Here is a 10,142-nt window from a genome sequence, read left to right as displayed (position 1 = left end):
GTCCTGTAGAGGTCTGCCACACGCCATGCTGCCCCGCAGAGGTCTGCCACACACAATGCTGCCCTGCAGAGGTCTGCCACACATAATGCTGTCCTGCAGAGGTCTGCCGCACACAGTGCTGCCCTGCAGAGGTCTGCCACACATAATGCTGTCCTGCAGAGGTCTGCCGCACACAGTGCTGCCCTGCAGAGGTCTGCCGCACACAATGCTGCCCTGCAGTGGTCTGCCACACACAATGCTGCCCTGCAGTGGTCTGCCGCACACAGTGCTGTCCTGCAGAGGTCTGCCACACACAATGCTGCCCTGCAGAGGTCTGCCACACGCCATGCTGCCCCGCAGAGGTCTGCCACACACAATGCTGCCCTGCAGAGGTCCGCCACACACAATGCTGCCCCGCAGAGGTCTGCCACACACAATGCTGCCCCGCAGAGGTCTGTCACACAAAATGCTGCCCCGCAGAGGTCTGCCGCACACAATGCTGCCCTGCAGTGGTCTGCCACACACAATGCTGTCCTGCAGAGGTCTGCCGCACACAATGCTGTCCTGCAGTGGTCTGCCGCACACAATGCTGCCCTGCAGTGGTCTGCCGCACACAATGCTGTCCTGCAGAGGTCTGCCGCACACAATGCTGCCCTGCAGAGGTCTGCCGCACACAATGCTGCCCCGCAGAGGTCTGCCACACACAATGCTGCCCCGCAGAGCTCGGTCACACACAGTGCTGCCCCGCAGAGGTCCGCCACACACAGTGCTGCCCCGCAGAGGTCCGCCACACACAGTGCTGCCCCGCAGAGGTCCGCCACACACAGTGCTGCCCCGCAGAGGTCTGCCACACACAATGCTGCCCTGCAGAGGTCTGCCACACACAATGCTGCCCTGCAGTGGTCTGCCACACACATTGCTGCCCTGCAGAGGTCTGCCACACACAATGCTGCCCTGCAGTGGTCTGCCGCACACAATGCTGCCCCGCAGAGGTCTGCCACACATAATGCTGCCCTGAAGAGGTCTGCCACACATAATGCTGCCCTGAAGGGGTCTGCCACACATAATGCTGCCCTGAAGAGGTCTGCCACACATAATGCTGCCCTGCAGATGTCTACCACACATAATGCTGTCCTGCAGCGGTCTACCACACACAACAGTGCTCTACAGAGGTCTGCCAGATACAATGCTGCCCTGCAGAGGTCTAAAGTGACAGCTAGAAGATAGAGGGAGAGAGGAGAGGTGGATGATAGCACACAGGACAGAAAGGCGAGGCCACTATTGGAGGAAAAGTGAGACAGACATGGGCATGGTAAAGTGTTAGGTGAAGGACATATAGTACATTGAGTAGCAGAAGGATTTTACATTGGAATGGGGCACAAACAGTGAGACAACTATCTCTGCAGAAACTAAGACAGGTATTCATATCCCATTATTTTCAACAGTGTGATTGTAGAAAGGGGCAATGGGGGGTAGTACACTGTGATCAGATGATCATATGCAGGCAGCTCAGTCAGATCCAGGCCTTTGCAATGCAGTAAATGGAGGGTAAAACTAGCTGCCTGCTTGCCACTTTTAGCTGGGGGAAGACAGCCACAGCAGGACTCCCACCCTTTACATTCCATCCCTGACTGACCCTGTTCCTGACCCTTCAAGCAGTTTATCACTGGCTTCAATAACATTCAGTCCGTTAGAGTGCAGCCAGCAGATGATCATCTAAGTAAGCGAGCCTGCCTGAGGCTTAGCCACACACACACTTGTTACCTGGCTCAGCTGGCTGTGGCTGCTGCAGTGCTCCGTGTGTCATGCTGGAGGAGAGAGGCTTGGGGGAGGATAGGATCACCCAGCAGCAGCACCCAGCAGCTCCAGGAGTCTCTGCTCATTAGTGTTGTCCGGATCATGAACGATTCGGATCTTTGATCCGAATCTATTTTATGAGTCGATCATCCGAATCATCAAAATGAGTGATTCGGATCGCAAAAGGGGCGGGGCCAGGAGCGACACGCCCCCTCTCAGCGGGCAGCGGGGTCCTGGAAGCAGAGAGCAGGGATGGATCGCTCTGTTGGAAGGGAGCCAGCCTTGCAGCCACAGGTAGATGAGAGAGAGGGGACATGGGTGCCACTGCCAGATATGTGTAGAGCACACATACTGGCTATAAGGTGCTGCTCATTATAGGCTGTCTGTTCCGTAGTGCTGCACAGTGATCACATTGGAAACTTTTGGCTCAGCACAGCTCAGTAACTTTGCAGACAGTGTGATTGAAAGGCAATATGATCCTCCTGCACTCGGCACTAAACAGCTGCACTTCACTTCTGGGAATGCTTTCTTTCACTGTGCGACCTTTTCTTTCAAAGTGTACAGATGAACATATAGGTGAAATACATGTAAAGCATATGGTGGGTATTACGTGCAAACATTTCTGCTCTCTGCTCGTCCCTCCTCCCTTCTCTGTCCACTCCCTGCCCTCTGTCCATCTTCTCCCCTTCTCTGTGTGTCCACTCCCCTCCCCTTCTCCTGTCCACAGACCTGTCCTGCTGTTCATTTCACCCCCGAATGCTTCCGGTAGTAAAATGATCCGAGATTCGGATCAAAGATCCGGATCTCTTCAATGATCCGATTCGAATCATCCGGATCATTGAAAAGATCCGAACTTCACATCTCTACTGCTCATCACCACGTGCTTCCCTCTCCTGGATTGTAAACAGGAGATGACAGGCGTGGTGGGGGTGGGATTGGCTTGGCTGCCCCTCTCTTCTTATTGGCAGGAGAGAGGTGCCATTCACAGAAGGCTGTCAGTGATTGGAGGGGAGGGACAGAGGATTCCTAGCTGAGCTGCCCGGGAGATTTGCAGTTTTCTACAGCCGCATGCGCATTGCAGCAAAAAGTAAACATTTTGGACGGACGCCTGTTACCAAGTACGGGCAGAGACAGACACAGGATTTTGGGGGTCATTTGGACGGACAGTCCGTACTTTCACGGACGGTTGGCAACCCTGGAAGGGAGATGTTGATGTTATGAGAGGAATCTCCATATGCAGACCACATACCCACTGCTTTGCCTTAAAGAGGAACGTTCGTGACAATCTTAAAATTTAAAACACATACAAATAAGAAGTACATTTCTCCCAGAGTAAAATGAGCCAAAAATTACTTTTCTCCTGTGTTGCTGTCACTTACAAAAATAAGTAGAAATCCATTACCAACAGATTTTGGACTAGCCCATCTTCTCATGGGGTGTTCTCAGGGTTTTCTTTATTTTTAAAAGCACTTAGTGAATGGCAGTTGCTTCATCCAACTGCCAAAATAGTGTGAAGCGAGCAGGGAGGCTGGCCAGCATCTCTGTATTAAAGGGGAACTGAAGTAAGAGGTATACGGAGGCTGCCATATTTATTTCCTTTTAATCAATACCAGTTGTCTGGCAGCCCTGCTGGTCTATTTCTCTGCAGTAGTATCTGAATAACACCAGAAACAAGCATGCAGCTAGTCTTGTCCGATCTGACTTTAAAGGAGAACTGTAGTGAGAGGGATATGGAGGCTGCCATATTTATTTCCTTTTAAGCAATACCAGTTGCCTGGCAGCCCTGATGGTCTATTTGCCTAAAGAAGTGTCTGAATAACACCAGAAACAAGCATGCAGCTAGCCTTGTCAGATCTGACTTTGTCAGAAACACCTGATCTGCAGTGGCGGCTCCAGCTTCAGATTTTTGGGGGGGCTCAAAGGGGGCACGAGGGCTGGCAGCCTGGGCTTGGGGGGGGAATTTAAAATTTGGGCGTGGTCATGATGTCATGTGGGCGGGGCTAACTGTAATGTAGTTGTACCAGCTAACGTAGTTACATGAAAAAAAAATTAAGTAAACGCACATAATGACAGGTAGCCTTTCACCAGTAAATGCACATAAGAATCAGCTTTTCAGCAGTTAATGCACGTAATGACAGACAGCGTTTCCTCATTAAATGCACATAAGAGACAGCTTTTCACCAGTTAATGCACATAATGACAGACTGCGTTTCTGCAGTAAATGCACATAAAGGGACAGCTTTTCACCAGTTAATGCACGTAATGACAGACTGCGTTTCCGCAGTAAATGCAAATAAGAGCCTGCTTTTCACCAGTTAATGCACGTAATGACAGACAGTTTCCCCATTAAATGCACATAAGAGCCTGCTTTTCACCAGTTAATGCATGTAATGACAGACAGTTTCCCCATTAAATGCACATAAGAGCCTGCTTTTCACCAGTTAATGCATGTAATGACAGACAGTTTCCCCATTAAATGCACATAAGAGACTGCTTTTCACCAGTTAATGCATGTAATGACAGACAGTTTCCCCATTAAATGCACATAAGAGACAGCTTTTCACCAGTTAATTCACATAATGACGGACTGCGTTTCCGCAGTAAATGCACATAAGGGACAGCTTTTCACCAGTTAATGCACATAATGACAGACTGCGTTTCCGCAGTAAATGCACATAAGGGACAACTTTTCACCAGTTCATGCACATAATGACAGACAGCATTTCCCCAGTAAATGCACATAAGAGACAGCTTTTCACCAGTTAATTCACATAATGACAGACTGCGTTTCCGCAGTAAATGCACATAAGGGACAGCTTTTCACCAGTTAATGCACATAATGACAGACAGCATTTCCCCAGTAAATGCACATAAGAGACAGCTTTTCACCAGTTAATTCACATAATGACAGACTGCGTTTCCGCAGTAAATGCACATAAGGGACAACTTTTCACCAGTAAATGCACATAATGACAGACAGACAGTGTCCCCAGCATAGGTAGCCAGGTGTATAGATGTCCCCAGTATATGTAGCCAGGCGTATAGCTGTCCCCAGTATATGTAGTCAGGCTGGTGGTGGTGGTGGGCTGGGGGCCCCAGGGCACCTCAAGCCTGACTGGTGGTGGGCTGGAGGCCTCATGCCTGCGTGGCTGGTGGGCTGGGGTCCCAGGGAAGCTCAGGCCTGGCTAGTGGTGGTGGGCTGGGGGCCCCAGGGCAGCTCAGGCCTGGCTGGTGGTGGTGGGCTGGGTGGAAGGGCTCAGGCCTGGCTGGTGGTGGTGGGCTGGGGGCCCCAGGTCAGCTCAGGCCTGGCTGGTGGTGGTGGGCTGGGGGTACACTGGGTGGGGAGGAGGGTACCTGTGGGTGGGGAGGAGGGTGCCACTGGGTGGGGAGGAGGGTGCCAGTGGGTAGGAGGAGGGTGTCAGTGGGTAGAAGGAGGGTGCCAGTGGGTGGGGAGGAGGGTACCTGTGGGTGGAAAGGAGGGTGACACTAGGTGGAGGAGAAAGGTGCCAGTGGGTAGGAGGATAGTCTCAGTGGGTAGGAGGAGGGTGCCAGTGGGTGGGGAAGAGGGTGCCAGTGGGTAGGGGGGTCGTCAGTGGAGGGGGGAGAATGCCCGTGGGTGGGGAGGAGGGTGCCAGTGGGTGGGGAGGAGGGTACCTGTGGGTGGGGAGGAGGGTGCCACTGGGTGGGGAGGAGGGTGCCAGTGGGTAGGAGGAGGGTGTCAGTGGGTAGAAGGAGGGTGCCAGTGGGTGGGGAGGAGGGTACCTGTGGGTGGAAAGGAGGGTGACACTGGGTGGGGGAGAAAGGTGCCAGTGGGTAGGAGGATAGTCTCAGTGGGTAGGAGGAGGGTGCCAGTGGGTGGGGAAGAGGGTGCCAGTGGGTAGGGGGGTCGTCAGTGGAGGGGGGAGAATGCCCGTGGGTGGGGAGGAAGGTGCCCCTGTGTGTGAGGAGATTGCCCTGGGGAGAGAAGACAGGAAGAAAATGATCGAGGCGCCAGCCGCGCTAATAAGGGATTCGGGAGCCTGCTTTATTCCTCCCTCCCTCCCTATGAATGCCCCCACCTGCTGTGAATGTCCCCCCGTCCCCCCCGTAGGCAGTGTGTGCGGAGCAGAGCGGTGCGGTAGGTCCTCTTACCGCAATCCATGCTCACCGGCAACTAGTCTCTTGCTTCCTGTTTACCATGACATCACAGGAAGCAGGAGACTAGTTGCCGGTGAGCATGGATTGCTGTAAGAGGACCTACCGCTCCGCTCTGCTCCGTCCGCACACACTCCCTAGGGGGGGGGGGGACATTCACAGCAGGTGGGGGCATTCAGAGGAAGGGAGGAGGGAGGGAGGAATAAAGCAGGCTCCCGCATCCCTTATTAGCGCGGCTGGCTAACAGACTTGCGGTGGCCACGGCCAGCGGGGGGGGGGGGGGCTTTAAGAGGGGCTAGCAAGTTGCCAGCTGGGGCTGAAGCCTGGGCAAGCCCCAGTGTAGCGCCGCCACTGCTGATCTGTGCTATGCTTGTTCAGGGGCTATGGCTAATAGTATTAGAGGCAGAGGATCAGCAGGACAGCCAGGCAACTGGCATTGCTTAGATGGAAATAAACATGGCAGCCTCCATATACCTCTCACTTCAGTTGTCCTTTAATCATTTTCAGGAAGTGTCTTCATAAAGTATAAAGGCCATGCTGAGAATGCCCCATGAGGAGATGAGCTGGTCCAAAACCTGTCTGTTCTGCCAGATTTCTACTACCTACTGTAAGTGACAGCAACATAGGAGAAAAGTAATTTATGGCTCCTTTTACTCTGGAAGAAACGTATTTCTTATTTGTATGTGTTTTAACCTGCCTGGCGTTCTATTAAGATCGCCAGGCAGGCTGCGGGAGGGTTTTTTTTTAATAAAAAAAAAACTATTTCATGCAGCCAACTGAAAGTTGGCTGCATGAAAGCCCACTAGAGGGCGCTCCGGAGGCGATCTTCCGATCGCCTCCGGCGCCCAGAATAAACAAGGAAGGCCGCAATGAGCGGCCTTCCTTGTTTCGCTTATATCGTCGCCATAGCGACGAGCGGAGTGACGTCATCGACGTCAGCCGACGTCGTGACGTCAGCCGCCTCCGATCCAGCCCTTAGCGCTGGCCGGAACTTTTTGTTCCGGCTGCGCAGGGCTCAGGCGGCTAGGGGGGCCCTCTTTCGCCGCTGCTCGCGGCGAATCGCCGCAGAGCGGCGGCGATCAGGCAGCACACGCGGCTGGCAAAGTGCCGGCTGCGTGTGCTGCTTTTTATTTCAGCCAAATCGGCCCAGCAGGGCCTGAGCGGCAGCCTCCGGCGGTACTGGACGAGCTGAGCTCGTCCAGACCGCCCAGCAGGTTAAATGTTAAGATTTTCGTGACAGTTCCTCTTTAAAAGGGAGTCTGAAGCCTAATTTAAAAAAAATAAAATCAATCACATACCTGATGTACATGTATATCAGATACATACCTAAGGGGAGGGAGGCTCTGGGTCCTATAGAGCCTTCCTGTTCTCCACCTGGTCTTCGTGCCCCCCCCCCCCCCCCCCCCCATTAGCAGTCTGCTACAGTTCAGTCGTGGACTGCACTCTTCTGGGTTGGGCTGGCTTCGGAAGTCTTTGGAAGCACTCAGGCTCCTGAAGACGGGCCGCTCCATACTGTACATGTGCTGCTTGTTAGGTTTGGTTGCTTCTATCTGCAGACACACATACATAGCTCCCAACTGTCCCTCTTTTGGAGCCCTGTCCCTCTGTCTCCCGCATTTGTCCCTCTTTCAGGACTTGGTCCCTCTTTCAGGACTTTGTCCCTCTTTCTATGTAAATATTTGTATTTATCTACTGAAATATGTGTTTGATTGCCTCTAAACTTTATTCCCATCCTTTAAATTGATAGATTATTAATTGTAAAATGTTACTATGAAGGAAAATGAACCAGGATAGAAAGTACTAGTGTGGTTTGGATTATAAAACAACATATTTTTATGAAATCCTTATGGTATGCGCATGTTAGGAATAATGCATTGCCTTCTCCTGCCTGCTGGTGGCAGCTTTTACTTGGAGAACTTTGGACTTTCACTGTGCCACCAGCAGAGGGCTTTGTGGACATTTAGCAGCCTTGAAGTTCCACCTTCCACCAGCAGGTGGCTGTGTGCTGCCTGTACTAAGGAACTGCAGTCCTGTGTCTGCCCTGCAGAGGCCTCTATGGGACTTTGGTTAATTACCACCAGCTGCATCCTGCTTCTATTTAAGACTGCCTCTTCCTCCAAGCGATTGCCAGAACGTCTATGTCTGTAGGTCTGAGTTCCTGGTCACTCCTGTATCTGAGTCCTGTTCCTTGTAACCTGTTCCTTGTAACCTGTTCCTTGTAACCTGTTCCTTGATCTGAATTCCTGTTGCTGAACCTTGCTAGTCCTGACTTTGCCTCTGCTCATTCCTTTGTACCTCGATATATCTGAATTACCGCTGCTGACCCTGATATGTGTTTTGACCTGTCTTTGCCTGCTCCTTTTTGATACCGCGTTATTGTATATAATTGCTTGTACATATATATCTCATGCACACCGTTTGTAAATAGATAGTTAGATAGTTAGGTGTTATATATATTTTGTCACTGCTTCCCGGGTTATTTGTGTATATATTGTGTGCTGTGCATATGTGGTATGATATTTGCATTCACGCTTGCATGTATGCTTGCATTATTGCATTTGCAATAAAACATTATTTTTGCACCTTAATTCCTGGTTCCAGTGTCTGTATACTGCAAACTGTGGTCAAACCCTGTTTCTCCATTCAGGCTCCTGACAGCGCAACTAGGGGCGTGCCAGGGGTGTGATTAGGGTTGTGGCAGGGGCGTGGCTAAAATGTCCCTCTTTCACATTTCAAAAAGTTGGGAGGTATGCACATGGTAGATTATAAAGCCCCCTTCACACTTGAGCGTTTTGCCAGTGATTTTCAAAGCGCCAGTGTAATTAAACCCTATGGGCCGTTCTTACTTGGGTAATTTGAGCTAATCGCCGCAAATCGCCCAAAATCACAAAACGCTAACGCACCGCCTGCACCATTTTCAGGCGATTTCCCCGTGATCGCGTTTCAGTGCTATAGAAACGCTAAATGCGATCGTGGAAAAATCACTGCGGTGTTCAGTGATTTTTCAGCTAAAAAATCACTCACGCAAAACGCTGGTGGTCAGCGCCAGCATTTTCCGCTTCCAAGTGTGAATAGGGCCTTACTGAGAGGCTTAAATCATGCTCATCATGGAATGAAAGTCCGACTCACTCACTGCCTTTGTAGCTCTGCCTATCGCCTGGTGCCATCTTGGGAGGCCTGCATGTCTTCTCTAGGCCGCAGGGTTTTATTGATAACTGAACTTAATTCTCTTAGCACCTAAGGATGTATGCCATTTGGGCCAGGTATCTTATCAGTTTTAATGTTATTTAGTTCTGCCTTCATTCCTTCCTGTCTCAAGTATTTAATATTAATAAGAAAACTGAGACTCTTCTGCCTCTGTAATTTGCAACATCGATGTTTCCCTTGTGAAGACAGAAGCAAAGAAAGCCTTTAATAACTCCACCTCTTACCTCAGTCATCCACCATTACCTCCCTCAGGAGTCTCATACAATCCACCTTTCGTTTTTTTAGAGTTGATGTACTTGTAAAACTTCTTTGGGTTAGATTTGATATCCCTAGCGATTTGATTTTCAGCTTTATCTTTGCCAGCCTAATTTCTTTTTTTTAACAACTTTTATTGCACTTCTCTAGGTCCTATAGAGCCTTCCCTTTCCTCCTATAGTCCCCATGTTCCAGCACTGGATCCCGTTACTAGTCTCCGGCTGATCGGGCAGAGACTGCTCTATTCCATCACTTCTACCGCTGAGAGAGGCTTTGGCAATATTCGGGAGCCCGAGTGCTCCTGAAGACAGCTACTCCCTACTGAGCATTCGTGAGCACACAATCTCGCTCACGTGCAGTATGAAGCAGCAGACTTCGCGAGCAACCAGGCTCCTAAAGGTTGCTGAACGGGAGGGACCCAGAGCCTTGCCTCTTCTCAGGCGAGTCTCTGTTTTTTTGTTGTTGTTTTTTGGCTTCAGACTCCCTTTAATACAGCCCCAGTCCCCTCCTTTTTTAGGACCTTTATTTCTAACCTTTCTATTCCACAGAGGCGTTTTTTATTCCTAGATGTTTTGTTTGCATATGAAATATATATGCGACAATATTGATTGAGAATAATTTAAGTTTGCCATGTCTTCCCCTTGTAGTACATTATCCCAGTCCAACAACGAACTTAGTGCCTGCCTGAGTTGATTGAACTTTGCTTTTCTAAAATTCCTAGTTTTAGTGGTCCCGCTGCGCCGCGGCCTATCAGTCACCAGATCAAACGT

The sequence above is a fragment of the Hyperolius riggenbachi genome, chromosome 7 (assembly GCF_040937935.1).
Source record: "Hyperolius riggenbachi isolate aHypRig1 chromosome 7, aHypRig1.pri, whole genome shotgun sequence".
Classification (NCBI taxonomy): Eukaryota; Metazoa; Chordata; class Amphibia; order Anura; family Hyperoliidae; genus Hyperolius; species Hyperolius riggenbachi.
The sequence above is the reverse complement of the archived record's forward strand: the minus strand, read 5'-3'. Positions refer to the sequence as shown.